Below are 15,416 nucleotides of genomic sequence, written 5' to 3' on the forward strand. Positions count from 1 at the left end.
CTTACTGACCACGGGAGCATGTTCAAGAATGTAAATGATGATTGCAGCTGATCTATCACCCATCCCATGGCTGTTAGTTTCATCGAAGGCGAGTTGTATGCCTAAGTATCTAACAATTTCAGTCACCCAGGGAAAAGTTTAGATTCCTCACGGTTAATGTGCAGTCCCAAAACCTCCCAGTATTCTTTCAAGACCTGCAGTAAGATTGGGACAATGTAGGTTGGCTGTCTGATGTACACTATGGGGTTATCAGCGTAAAAAGATGCTACATGCATTTAAGCCTCCACTCTTAGGCCCCTAAAGTGAAGCACCCTCCTGACCTGGCAGGCTAATGGTTCCATTACCAGCACAAAATGCAGCAGTGACTAGTGGCAGCCCTATTGTGTCCCACGTTCCTTTTCAAACCTTTCCAAGACCAACCTGCCATTTTCCACCCAGGCCAGTGGTTTGTATTTAGCAAATGAGCTCATCTGATATATGTCTAAACTAAATCCATTGCCCTAAAGATCTCCCACGTGTACTCTCAGTTGACCGAGTCAAAGGCTTGCTTGATGTTGATCAGGGCTAGTGCATACCAATTATCAGCAGTTCTCACAATATGCAACATGTGTCAGACTATGTATACTGTGTAAAGTGCCCCTGTGCGGTACAAATCTGCATTGGGCTTCATGTACTAGGCCCAGGGGAGTAGCAAGATGTCGGTTCACCAGAATCTTGCTGAGGATCTTGACACCTACATTAAACACTAAGAAGGTGTGTTAAGTGGAGACTCTCTCAAGATATCCGTCTGGTTTTGGAGTAAATAAGATGTGAGCTTATCACATGGATTCAGGTAGTATTCCCATCTTGTAGGCCTCATTATAGACAAGTAACAATTTAACGGCTAATAAATGCATGTTGTTCTGATAACATTCCACTGGCAGTCTGATGCTCCAGGAGTTTTGGCCTTCTGCATATCTGAATGGCAACTCTGAATTCCTCATTACTTGATGGGGCAGCTAATAATTCTCTATGCTCAGGGGACAGCCGGCTCAGTGGGAGATTAGACACATATGAGATAATCTTTTGTATTGCTGTCATTGTGTGGTTGTGTATATAGCTCACACATATGCTGGAAGAGACAGCCATTGATCCCCTACTGAAAAAGGTTCACGTGGTTATCACTGTCTTGGAGCCTCAGTATGGGAGAAAATTAATTCTCTCTTTTGAGAAACCATGCAACCAGTTAGCCTGATGTATCACCTTCCCAATACAACCGCTGTCTATATGTCTTAGCAGCAAATCTGTCCAACGTGTTCCACCTTTCGAGAAGTACATGCATAGGGGCAGATTCTGCTGGCTAGTGAGCAAGGGCATTTCTACTTCTTTCAAATTATTTCCATGCACTCACACAGATAGCTTTAGTTTATTTTCACCCCATATTTGAGTGACAGAAATTAACTCCGTACTCCCACCTTCATGGCCTCCCACGCTATTGACCTATTGTCCATTGTGAAATAGTGCTAGAGCATGCCTGTGAGCTATTGTGAGAAGATTTCATCTGACAAAGCCTCCACATGTGACACCCACAGCAGATCTCTGGGCACACCTCGGCCTATATTTTAAGAGACCATGAGAAAAGAATGATCCAATAATTATTGAGGAAGTATGCCCCTTCTTATTTGTAGTTTGAACGGATTGGACCAGGAAGTCATATAATCTACTATATCTTTTTGTTTCAGGGGTGTGGCAGGAGTGCACCTTAGCTGTTGGTTGATGACTTTTCAACACATCTATTAAACCCATCACCTCCAACAAACTCATTGTCATATTAGGTTTAGTCCCCTTTTTTGGTGGATATCTATCCAATCTATCCAAAACACACAAATCAAGCCCTCTGCCCAAAGAGTGTCTGCTGGTATGTACGCGGTTAGTCTAGAAACAGTTTAGGGAAAAAAGTCACCAGAATCCAGGTTTGGGGCATAAACATTTATCAGGCAGACTTTCACTAAATTCAATGTGCCCGGAAACACTGGGGGGCATATTTTTGACGCTTTCACACAACACAGGCCAGAAACTTAAGTTGCAGCGCTGAGGTTCGTAAAAGGGAGAGGGCAGAAATGCTCCAAGTTTATAAGTATACTAGCAGCCCGTCCCGACGTTGTCCTGGTATGAATTGCTGCCGGCTAGTAGTATATTGTTTTGTAGGATTTCGTTTTGATAGCATTTCTTATCTGTGACAGGCCTGTGAAACGCTCCGATTCACAGTGCACTGCTGATGCACTTAAGAGTGCGCGTTCAGTAGTGTGTGAACTTGAGTTTCCCTACTTTATTTTTCCTTGCAATATTATATAGCGCGAACTCGACAACATGGCATGAGCACAATTTACATTACAGAAGAACATATTCATTTGTGGTAGGCACGGGGAGACAAAGCGATTTGCCTGGAATCACAGGATGTTGAGCTGATGCCGAGATTCGAACGTAATTTCCCAGCTCTAAAGTTCGCAATTCTAGAACTTGTGGCGGAAGGTGTGTCTAAAAGTGTATGTTGGTGCTGGCCATCAATGAGAGAGACCTGTGCATTTTTCAAATGGGTGGTGAAAAAATATGAGTATGTTGCTGGAGATGTGGGCCGCCGAGCCACCAATGTACTTACCGGGGGAGGGTAAACACCCATTATTCCACAACTTTCTTTCCGCGTACCATCACTCCGCATACTTTCATTACGAAAGTACCATGACTCCGCAATGCCATTATAACGCATGGCATTACATTTGATATGCTTTTACCACGCATACATTTACAACGAAATTCGTTGTAAATGCATGAATGGTAAAAGCATGTTTTTTTAATGTTTTGATAAGGTAAGTATGGGTATAGGGGTATATGTTTTGGGGTACTGAGGTATATGTTTTGCTGTGTTTGGGTATTTTAAGGGTTCAGATATAGTTTTGGGTTATGGGGTACAGAGGTAGTTTTAGGGTTTAGGGATAGGTATGGGTTTTGGGGTACAGTGGTATTTTTAGGGTTCAGGGCTAGGTTTGGGTTTTGGGGTATAGGGCTATTTTTAAGGTTCGGGGGTAGGTTTGGGTTTTGGGGTACAGGGGTATTTTAAGGGTTCAGGGCTAGGTTTGGGTTTTGGGGTACAGGGGTATTTTTAGGGTTCAGGGCTAGGTTTGGGTTTTGGGGTACAGGGTTATTTTAGGGTTCAGGGGTAGGTTTGGGTTTTGGGGTACAGGGTTATTTTTAGGGTTCAGGGCTAGGTTTGGGATTTGGGGTACAGGGGTATTTTTATAGGGTTCAGGGGTAGATTTGGGTTTTGGGGTACAGGGGTATTTTAAGGGTTCAGGGCTAGGTTTGGGTTTTGGGGTACAGGGGTATTTTAGGGTTCAGGGGCAGGTTTGGGTTTTGGGGCATAGTGGTATGTTTAGGGTTCAGGGCTAGGTTTGGGGGTACAGGGGGTATTTTTAGGGTTCAGGGCTAGGTTTGAGTTTTTGGGGTACAGGGGTATTTTTAGGGTTCAGGGGTAGGTTTGGGTTTTGGGGTACAGGGGTATTTTAAGGGTTCAGGGGTAGGTTTGAGTTTTGGGGTACAGGGGTATTTTAAGGGTTCAGGGCTAGTTTTGGGTTTTGGGGTACAGGGTTATTTTAGGGTTCAGGGGTAGTTTTGGGTTTCGGGGTACAGGGTTATTTTAGGGTTCAGGGGTAGGTTTGGGTTTTGGGGTACAGGGTTATTTTTAGGGTTCAGGGGTAGGTTTGGGTTTTGGGGTACAGGGGTATTTTTAGTGTTCAGGGGTAGGTTTGGGTTTTGGGGTGCAGGGGTATTTTAAGAGTTCAGGGCTAGGTTTGGGTTTTGGGGTACAGGGGTATTTTAGGGTTCAGGGGCAGGTTTGGGTTTTGGGGTACAGTGGTATTTTTAGGGTTCAGGGCTAGGTTTGGGTTTTGGGGTACAGGGGTATTTGTAGGGTTCAGGGGTAGGTTTGGGTTTTTAGGTACAGGGGTATTTATAGGGTTCAGGGCTAGGTTTGGGTTTTGTGGTACACAGGTATTTTTAGGGTTTAGGGATAGGTTTGGGTTTTGGGGTACAGGGTATATTTATAGGGTTAAGATGGGTTAGTGTTTAAGGGTGTTGGGGTATTTTAGGGAGTAAGGGTGGGTTATGATTATGGGGTGCAGGGGTATTTAAAGGGAGCAGGGTGGGATTAGCACACGATATGAGACATGGCATGAAGGGCGGAAATACTACATGCCCCCAACATTTGCCACGCCCCCAGCACACGCCCACAGCACAACGCAGACACGCCCACAAGGGACTACTTTGCTGGCACGGTTCTTTTACCTTTTAAATGTATATGGTCGGCGTCTGGATAGCCTATGTCCTTCTGCTACAACTGCCCTTTCCAATGCTGTATTGGGTGTTGTGATTGGTGCTGTGGTTCCTGATATTACCCGCCTCAAAGGTTTGGGCTCTCTCTTTATATTATTAGTATGGATGAAGCAGTTCTGCTCTCTCCTTGCGCTGGCACACTGTGCGCAGTCTAGAACCAATGCAGGTACCTGGGTACCATAGTGAAATGGTGCCTGCGTTACGGGCATTATTTTTTATGCAGGAAGGTACACCTTCCTGCACAAAAACATTCTTTAGAGGCATTTTCCTCTTTCTATGAGTGGAAAGAGGAAATAACGAGGAGAAGTCTGTCTATGAGTGGAAAGAGGAAATAAAGATATTTCATCTTGGTATGCCTCACTTCATGAATCTGGGACTGTACAAAAATCGATGGGTGGATGCATGGGAACACCCATGCTTCCCCCATGGAATGCCTACCAAGTTGAAATGCAAGGTAATGCAGGCAAGCACCTGCCAAGTGAGACATTTATTTTAAACGCCACGCAAGCCATACAAATCATGCCTTGCACAGCTTTGTAAATGTTACTGAAGCCTTTCCGTTTTGCTTGCGTCTTCTTGCATGATAAAAGGACACTGTAAAGGGAAATATCCTTTACGACGCAACTTTTACCACGCAGTGCCTTTACAACGCAGGTTTTTCAATGCAAGTCATTACAACGAATTGCGCTGGGGGGCGCTCTAGGATAGGTAATAATTTAATTTACTATCCAACACCTTCCCTACCATCCACGGGGACTGGAGTAGGAATAGTAAATTAAACTATTCACTATCCAGCACCCCCCAACGCTAGTCGTTGTAACGACTTGCGTTGAAAAACCTGCGTTGTAAAAGCATGCGTGGAAAAAGCATGCGTTGTAACAACGTACATCCCACTGTAAAGCTTCATAAATATGGGTCTAATCATCTACTACCTTCCATATCCAACACAATGTCATTCAGTTGGAATGTGACCTGTCGCCTCCATTTGCTGCATCATGTCATCTCCACAGACATGCATTTCCTGTAGAAATGCTATGCTGATCGCATGCCGCTTAAGGAAGGAATAATCTGATGGCTTTTTGTAATATTATTGTGACCATAGACATTCCACATTGCTCTTTTAAAAGAGCTTCCCATGTCCCAAGCCTACTCCGTGCACAAACTAAGATACATGTGTTTTCATATTTCAGTAGATCCCCCTGCATGTGAGACAGAGAGAGAGCGAGAGGGATAGAGGGGAGGTGGGTGTCTTGATGCTCCACAAGGGCCTTGACCTTAGGACTTGCCGCAGCTAAGTCCAGGGGTGGGTGGACCTATGTACCTGCTTAATGACTAGTCTGCGCTACTGATGTCATTATGTAGGCCCAGGGAGAGAAGAACACCTATCAGATAACCAGGGAAAAAAAACAAGAAACAGATTGGTGTCGCGTCCTTATCCCTGCGAGGGTGTAGTTAGCCGGACTGAGGAGGAGTCCAACGGCAGTGAAGGAGAGGGGCTCGAAGGAGCAAGTATCGAGTGGGGGTGGAGATTGGAGGGAATAAAAAGGGCATGACTATGGTGCAGAGAGGCTGGAGACAAGGCAAAGGTCAGAAAAGGAGCGCAAGAAACAGCTAAAAGAGTGAGAGAAACTGCACAGAAAAGTCACAGATATAGCAAAAAAGGCAAAAGGAATGAGAGTAATGGCATAGAGAAGTCACAGAAAGAATGGGAAAAGAGAGAGAGAGATAGAAAAAAGAGGAAAGAAGAGTGAGAGAAACGTCACAGAAAAGTCACAGTAACAGTGTGAGCAAAGAGCAAAAACAAAGAAAAGGCACAAAGGGAAAAGGAACAGAGATTGAAACGAGAAGTCATGGAGGGCACGCACAAAATCAACAAAAAGAAAACAGTAAGTGTGAGAGAAAATGCAAAAAGTGTGCGAGAAGTGTCCAAAATGTCAGAGAGAGAGAGACAGAGGTGAAAGAAAGAGCAAGAGGGAGAGAGGCGAGGCAGGTGCCTCGAGGTTCTGAAGTCAGGTTCACAAGATTTGCTACGTCTCACAGCTTTTCCTGCAGAAGCAAATCCATTTCAGCAGGACGTTATCTGGCCTTGTGGAGTTCTGTTCAGCCACTGCTTGCATCCTTGCTGCACCGGGGGAATCCAAGCTCCAAAAAGTGACCAAGGCCGAAAGTATAAATCGTTACAGAGCAAAGGTGCCAAAAGTATCCATCCAAAGCAGGACCTTCCTTGAAGGCAATTACTTCACCAGGAATTTGTTTGATGGCTATCTGGCCTCCTGGAACCAATCTCAGCCACAGCCTGCTGCCTTGCCCTGCTGAGGATTTATTACTTCCAATTCATAAACTTAGTTAGAATGTAACATTTCTGACTAGGATGAATCTGGTATCTATAGTAGATCCACCTTCCATTGTGGTTGGCCGTAAAACTTAACCTTGTCCCAGTCTAGAGGGACCAGTTAGTGGCCTGTGGTTCGTACTTTGCACTTTTTAGCACAGTTTTTTATCTATCCAGGAAGGGATATTTCTCACTGTGAGTGTCCCTTTGGTGAACAGACCATCAGTTTGGAGCATTCTGACGGTGGATCCAACTGAGGGTCCGTTCTCAGAAACCCAGCAAAGTGTACTATATTGGCAAACAGAAAATGTGTTATCATTGCAGACAGAACAATTCATATAGACCGCATTACAAAAGTCACAGAGGTTTTGTAGAACAGCAGAGGTGAAGCATTGGAACACCAGCAAAAACTATGGAAAGGAAGAACATCAGCTGTCCGTACCCTCAATTACTGTCTGACATTAGAAAGTAAAACCAAAGGAAATGATGGACGGAATGTTGACAATACAAGCACTCACCCCCAGTCAACTGATCTGGTTTTAATCCATCACCGTTCTTTAGCCCACTCTGCTACCCCACTCCAGACATGGCCATATGCAAATCAGTCTGACCCTGTGCCTCATGGGAACAGTCCAGCCCGAACTGCCAAGCCATGCCTTCCCTGGACCGGAAACAAGCTACAGAGGACCGGTTTCTGGCATTTCAGCCGTCTTCAGCCCGGCTTGCTTGAATCCAGTGGCAAAGTGAGCAAGGGACTCACGTCTGAGCATACCCTGCCAACTTATGGCGAACAAAGAAAAACCAAAGGAAATGATGGACAGAGCGTTGACAATACAAGCACTCACCCCCAGTCAACTAATCTGGGTTTAATCCATCACCGTTCTTTAGCCCACTCTGCCACCCCAGTTCAGACATGGCCATATGCAAATCAGTCTGACCCTGTGCCTCATGGGAACAGACCAGCCCGAACTGCCAAGCCATACCTTCCCTGGTCAGAAACAAGCTACCGAGGACCGGTTTCTGGCATTTCAGCCGTCTTTAGCCCGGCTTGCTTGAATCCAGTGGCAATGTGAGCAAGGGACTCACTTCTGAGCATACCCTGCTTAACTTATGGCGAACAAAGAATAACCAAAGGAAATGATGGACGGAGCGTTGACAATACCAGCACTCACCCCCAGTCAACTGATCTGGGTTTAATCCATCACCGTTCTTTAGCCCACTCTGCCACCCCAGTTCAGACATGGCCATATGCAAATCACTCTGACCCTGTGCCTCATGGGAACAGCCCAGCCCGAACTGCCAAGCCATGCCTTCCCTGGACCGGAAACAAGCTACAGAGGAACGATGGATTTAGGCCCAGATATCTGTACTGGGGTGAATGTATGACATTGTTCTGCATTCTGTCCATCAACTGTTGTTTTTGCATTTTGTCACCCCGAGTGGGACGGGTATGCTCAGAGGTGAGTCCTGTGCTCTCCACGCCACTGGAGTCAAGCTATCCTGGCTGAAGACGGCTGATATCCAGAAACCGGTCCTATGATGCTTGATTCCGATCCAGGGAAGACATGGCTTGGCAGTTCGGGCTGGACTGTTCCCATGAGGCACAGGGTCAAGGCTGATTTGCATATGGCCATGTCTGAACTGGGGTGGTGTGGTGAGCAAAAAAACGATGGATTTAGGCCCAGATCTCTGTACTGGGGTGAATGTATGACATTGTTCTGCATTCGGTCCATCAACTGTTGTTTTTGCATTTTGACATTAGAAAGTAGCAGTTGTCCAATGAGGGGAGAACATCAAATTCCATCTCTGATTGGATAACTTGTATTGAATGTTAAGCTTCAGCCTCCCAATAAGAGGAGGACATGAGGGTTGGTGATGGTTTAAACATACTACATTGTTTCACTAGGTAATTAAAATGTTCCCTTCTCACTTACTTTTACATGCTTTACAAGCACATGGTGGGTGTATCACCGCTGTCACTGTATCAGCACTTTAAGCAAATCCAGTTTTTTATATTGCACTGGGTATATCGTGCCCCATCCCAAATCAATAAGTATTTTGCTAGATCAGATGCGGCTTGCCCTAGGTCCCGCTCAGTAAACACGGACATATTACATATGTTGAGGCACTGCCCGGATTTGTGCAAATAAAGGTCCATTGTGACATCTAAACTACCTACCTACACCTCCCGAAATATTCCTCTTCTGTCAGGCACACATACTGAATTTGTTTAGTAGGAGTAAGAAACACAGAGTAACCACCTGCTTCCTCAATCTGGGGTTCATAGTGGCTAAACCCCTAATCACCAAAAGGTGGAAGTCCCCAATGGCCCCTCACACCATAGCCTGGCAACACTCCTTACTTAATTGGCCCAGGGGCAAAAGGGGTGGCATTACCTCCAGAGTTCTTGCTTGGGATCCGTAAGTTTCCGTTGGCCGCCACTGAGATGCTATGCTGTCGAGTTTGCAGTGCATGGATAATGTCACAGAGGAGGGTGTAGGAAGGTGGAAATCTGAAAATATGGTTACCCCCACTTTTTGCCTGGTGTTTTGCTGGTTGTTGACTTAGTTGGACTGGGACCCTGCTATTCAGGGCCCCAGTGTATCTGCTTTCTCTATAAAATGGACTCCATGTACTCTAGGTACATACCAGAATGGTTACTGGGTCACCCTTGTGAGCCCCTGTATAATGTACCTTAGATACCCAGGGCATAGGTGTACCCTAGACCTACCAGGGGCTGCAGCATGTATTGTGCCACCACTGGTTAGCCTTCCAAACTGACACCACAGGTCTGTACTTACAGCCTGGGTAAGGTGGGGTAAGCACTCCATATATACCTTATATATAGACACATAGTAACCTGTAAGTCACTCCTATGGCAGACATTGACAATCCTGGAGGCAGAGTGCTTGGTTTTGTGTGAGAGGGGGCCCTAGCATGAGCTGAGCCCCTCTGCAGCTTTCGGAACCATCTCCTTATAGCTGTTCTATGAAATAGTCATACCATATACTCTTAAGTGCATTATCATCCTTGTGGGTAATGCTAACTTCGGTTTGGCTTTATCAAAACATGTTGTGTAAGGTGTCAAACACTTTGGAATACTACCCCACGCCAGCTATGGCTTCTAGAGGGAGAAGACATATAGTAACTGGTAAACCTGGTTAAAGTTAAACAGAGCCCCAGCTTCACAAAATGGATGCTGCTGCCACAGACACGAAACTGCCGGATGAAACTCCACAGGGGAGGCCTGGACAATAGGTTTCGTGTTCAGGGAGGTGCCAGCACCTCCCCAGACAGGCTTTAGTGTATTGGGGCAGGGTAGGTTGCATTCAGTGAATGCTTTTCAGACACTGCCTGGGGCACACAAGGTGCTCCATGCATTTCCCAGTTCAAAGCGGTTGCTGAAACCACCCAGTCACCAGTTCCACCGATAGGCGGGACCTTAGAGTTAGTCCAACCCCTAAAATTACTAAAAGTATAAAACCACAGTCCCTAGGACTTCAGATTACCCTGGACGAAACTCTGATACATAATTCCTGGTCCTTCGACATTCCATATCGACTGGAAGATGGAGAAAATCTCCCTTGTGGTCAAGGAGTGACCACCCTGTCAAACAGGCACCAACAGCATCTTTGCCGGTCTGCATTTTTGAGGCTGCCGCCGGATCCCGAAGAATCTGCGACACAGGACATGGACTTCCAGACATCTCTGACCCTGACCTACGATCCCAGCCAAGCTAAGACTTCTTGTGGCGGACATGAGAGACGTGGGATCGGAACTCCTGGACATCCTGCATTTTTGCTACTGCATCTACTTCCTGAGGTTTTGCATTGGGGTATTTGAAGCCCCTGCCGAACTCCTTTTGCACCGAAGCTCAGAGGCCTACACTCCACGAGTGTCCCGAGGGCCCGCTTTGTGAATTTCTGCTCAAGGTCCCTTTGCGGTTCATAGTCCAATGGCTAGCGAGCCCCCACAAAGGGCCATCTTTGATTTCTTGAGCTTTCCTTGTTGCTCCAGACTTGTTCCCACTCCTCTCCAAAGGAGGAGTTCCTCAGACCTTGCAGGTCTGCACTGAAGCCCATCTCAACATCCTGTGTGGATTGTGTTTGCCAAGGCTTGTAGGGTCCAATCCGGATTCCGACACCGCAGTCAACTAGATCCTTTGCGGGACAGCTCACATACAGCTCCTGGTCATTGTTGACACCTCCTGGTCCTTGTGGCTGAAGAGACAAGCTTCACCTTTTCACCTGAAATCACCCGACATCGGCTGGCATCTTCCTATCGCCATCCTGGTCACTGGCTAGTGACCCACACTCTGTCTCCTCTGCTTTCAGGTTCTTTAGATCTCCGATACACCCTTGGATCCACACGGACACATTTCCGCTGATCGCATGCAGCATTTCTTCACAGCTCTCCATTGGAATTGACGACGTAACCCGACACCAAAAGACACCTATGCACCCGGTTTCCCTGGGTGAGGTAACACAAGTACTCCGGTGCTCCCGTGGGTCTTGACTCTCAAAGTGTCCTAGTCTAAAAGTGTTCCATCGTAGTTAACCTAGAAGTGTCCTTAATCTTTAAAATTGTAACTTGTTCGTATCCCATAGAAAGTCAAGAGTGCCCCGCAGCTGTGTTTAGACACTGCACGAGCCCCCGTGGGCCTCCTGCATCCTAACCTTTAGTTATTTTAGGTATCCCCAGCGGTTCTACAGGCCCTCAGCCTACTTTCTAACTCTCACCTGGTTCTAATACCACCATTTTTGTATATGGTTTGTGAGGCCCCTACGGTATAACGTATATTATGAAACTTATCGTATGCTAATTAAGTTCCTTGTATTGTACTTTTACCTCTGACCTCATAAAGAGTCCAGAGGGGTTGTGTTTAGAATAAATACATATAAATTTGATATATACCTTGTGTGGTGTGCTTTCATTTGATCATTCAAGAGATTATAATTGATAAAACAACTAGCTTAACTCACCTCTAAGTCTTAGCCTGAAGGCTGCTCTCCACAGCTACCACTAGGATAGATTTCTATAAAGTTGACTTTATAATCTACCATCAATAAGGGTCGTTTGTACTGGTGTAAGGTGCCCACTAGAATAGTAGACATCATATATCAGGCTAACTTCCCAAAGAGGGGGTTCCAGATGAGGAACCCAGTGCTTAGCAGTTGGCTTTACAGGGACACAGAATTGACCTTGCATACTAACAGGATTTCACTTTACAGAGTTTCTATCAGTCGGATCTCGGAGGGCCATCTCCCCCCTTACCTATTATTAGCACAGACGGCAGCTGGTATCAGGCTACAATCCCATCCCTCATTTGGTAATTTTGCCCTCATTTTGTTGTACCCTATGCCCACAGTTTGAATGAATGTTACACCACAGCCATGAAAGCTGCGAGATGGTAAATCACTTTATCTGCAAACAAAACAGGTGATGGACAGAATGTGGATCAATGTCACACATTCATCCCAGTCCAAAGATCTGGGCCCAAATCCATCGTTTTTTTGCACTCCACACCACCCTGGGTTAGACAATGGCGATATGCAAATCAGCTCTGACCCTGTGCCCCATGGGAACAGTCCAGTCCGAACTACAAAAGCCATGTCCTTCCCAGAACGGAATCAAGCATCCGAGGACCGGACCGGTTTCGAGGTAACACCTCTCATCAGCCCGGCTAGCTTGACTCCAGTGGTGTGGAGTGCCTGGGACCCACGTCTGAGCATCCCCAGCGCACTTAGGGCGAAATTGCAAACATAACAGGTGATGGACAGAATGTGGATCAATGTCACACATTCATCCCAGTCCAAAGATCTGGGCCCAAATCCATCGTTTTTTTGCACTCCACACCACCCTGGGTTAGACAATGGTGATATGCAAATCAGCTCTGACCCTGTGCCCCATGGGAACAGTCCAGTCCGAACTACAAAAGCCATGTCCTTCCCAGAACGGAATCAAGCATCCGAGGACCGGACCGGTTTCGAGGTAACACCTCTCATCAGCCCGGCTAGCTTGACTCCAGTGGTGTGGAGTGCCTGGGACCCACGTCTGAGCATCCCCAGCGCACTTAGGGCAAAATTGCAAACAAAACAGGTGAGGGACAGAATGTGGATCAATGTCACACATTCATCCCAGTCCAAAGATCTGGGCCTAAATCCATCGTTTTTTTGCACTCCACACCTCCCTGGGTTAGACAATGGCGATATGCAAATCAGCTCTGACCCTGTGCCTCATGGGAACAGTCCAGTCCGAACTACAAAAGCCATGTCCTTCCCAGAACGGAATCAAGCATCCGAGGACCGGACCGGTTTCGAGGTAACACCTCTCATCAGCCCGGCTAGCTTGACTCCAGTGGTGTGGAGTGCCTGGGACCCACGGCTGAGCATCCCCAGCGCACTTAGGGCAAAATTGCAAACAAAACAGGTGATGGACAGAATGTGGATCAATGTCACACATTCATCCCAGTCCAAAGATCTGGGCCCAAATCCATCGTTTTTTTGCACTCCACACCACCCTGGGTTAGACAATGGCGATATGCAAATCAGCTCTGACCCTGTGCCCCATGGGAACAGTCCAGTCCGAACTACAAAAGCCATGTCCTTCCCAGAACGGAATCAAGCATCCGAGGACCGGACCGGTTTCGAGGTACACCTCTCATCAGTTTATCTGACACGATACGCCCCCAGTCATTACCAAGACAATCCTGCAGAAACTACAACCAATAACTTACCAGATAGCTTTTTTATTAATAGGATGGATTGTATGCCGAACTGCTTATCATTGTTGTTGCCCCACAGGGTACTGACGCACTGTGTATGTTGTATGAAAATACGAAAATGTAAAGAAAAAAAAGATTTAAACAAAAAAAAAGGGGACCTGGCTGGGCAGTTTGAACTAGAATGCTACCAGTAGAGCAACAATAAAGATAATTTTCATATGGTTAGTTCCTGTCTGAAGTATACGATGGGCAAAAAAATGATGGACTGGAATACAGCCTCAAGTTTTTACCAGTGACTGAGATTAATTGAAGCACTTCACCAAATGCTTTTTTTGCTTAACCCAAAGTGCCACAGTTACGCCCAAACATGACCTTGTGCTCTGGTCTTGTGCTAACTGTCCTGTAGGACTCAAGATGCATCCGACTGACAAGGCCCAAATAGGCAAAAATGGTCAGTGGTTATTTGTGTTCCCTCTCAGAGGTGACCAGACCCCAATAGTTCAGGCTGCACTGTTCCTACCTAGGTTTCTTCATTGTTAGTTCCTGTCTAAAGTGGGATGGTGGAAACAAATTAAAGAACCTGATTAAGGCACAGAGTAATTACCAGAAGCAGAAATCCATTCAACAGTTTTTTTGTTTTAATCCGTATTACAGATTCAGGCAAAGTGCAAGAGACATAAGGGATGCCTACTGACTATGTGCCACATAAAGATGATACAGAGTCAATGAGACCCATAGGGTGCCCAATTGGTGAGGCTGTCCGTGGTTCCACGGTCCCCCAGGCACCAACACTGCAGAGTGGTCCAGTCAAGCACTGCTACCATCTGCAGGTACATACTTTTCTTACTTTCCACAAATAGAGGCCGGCCAGCCTCCAGTGAAAAACACAGCTGTAGTGTTAATCAGCTGCCCCGTCTTTCCTCAGTTACAGGCATGAACTGTCAGTTTTTTGTAATTTTGTGCACTGCCCCAGTCTGGACCAAGTGCAACTAATGAGACAATAGCAGTGCGTACAATTTGTCATTTCAACTCATGGATTGCTTTTATTTTTTAATTTTCTTAAAAATGGAGTGGATGCTGCCCCATTCTGGAATCAGGCTCAAATTCAGACTCATGAAGTCCAAACAGTCTTGCTGCCCCCATTTGGCGGCACAGAGTCCAAATACTACAGTCATCCCGTTAGAAACTGATAGATAATTTAGATTGTTAGGGTGTAGTTTGGACATGTGGGCCAGCGGAAAGACTATCTGGTGCCTGGGTGTAGGGCCTGATGCCAAGACGGGCTGATGACCCACACTACTCTTGATGGCGCAAGGATTCACATGTAACGCGACTTGCTTGTTATCAGCCCTCTAGTCCTAACGGTGAGAAATTACTCAAAATGATTGTTTTACTAATATCGCATTTCACATAAACATTGGGTATCTAGAAGAAGCTTGCATATGTGTTTTACTAATATTAATCTGCTTGCACTAAAATGGCTGCTGCCAAGCAGGATTTTCTACTGCGCATGCGTCTATCATACTCACATGACATGACGTACCTTTCGCTTGGGGGGAAATCTTTGCTTCTGCGCACTAAAATGGCTTCTTTGTGTAACCGCATGGATGATGCTTGCACTACTGCTTTTGCTAAGCTGTTCGTACTGCCTAACCATAACACAATAGTTAAAAATAAAGTAATGGGAATAGAGTAGAAATAAGTGGTATACAGTACACTCATTTATTCTGTGTTCTAAAATTGTTTCTCTTCTACTTTTTATGTATTGCAATCTTTGGGCCTGGGAGGTGTTATTACCCCATCTTGAAAATCAATCTGCGCATGTCAAAACAACAGAGGGAGCTGAAGTCATTTGTCATTGAAACTAAACCATGGCCAGTCTCAACCAAGATGCGCCTGGGAAGATCAACTAGTGACCCCACGAGAGGAAGACCAACTGTACTAATGTTAAATACATTGTATTCAATATTAAATTCTCCATTGTTGGGTGGA

Source organism: Lissotriton vulgaris, chromosome 7 (genome assembly GCF_964263255.1).
Source record: "Lissotriton vulgaris chromosome 7, aLisVul1.2, whole genome shotgun sequence".
Classification (NCBI taxonomy): Eukaryota; Metazoa; Chordata; class Amphibia; order Caudata; family Salamandridae; genus Lissotriton; species Lissotriton vulgaris.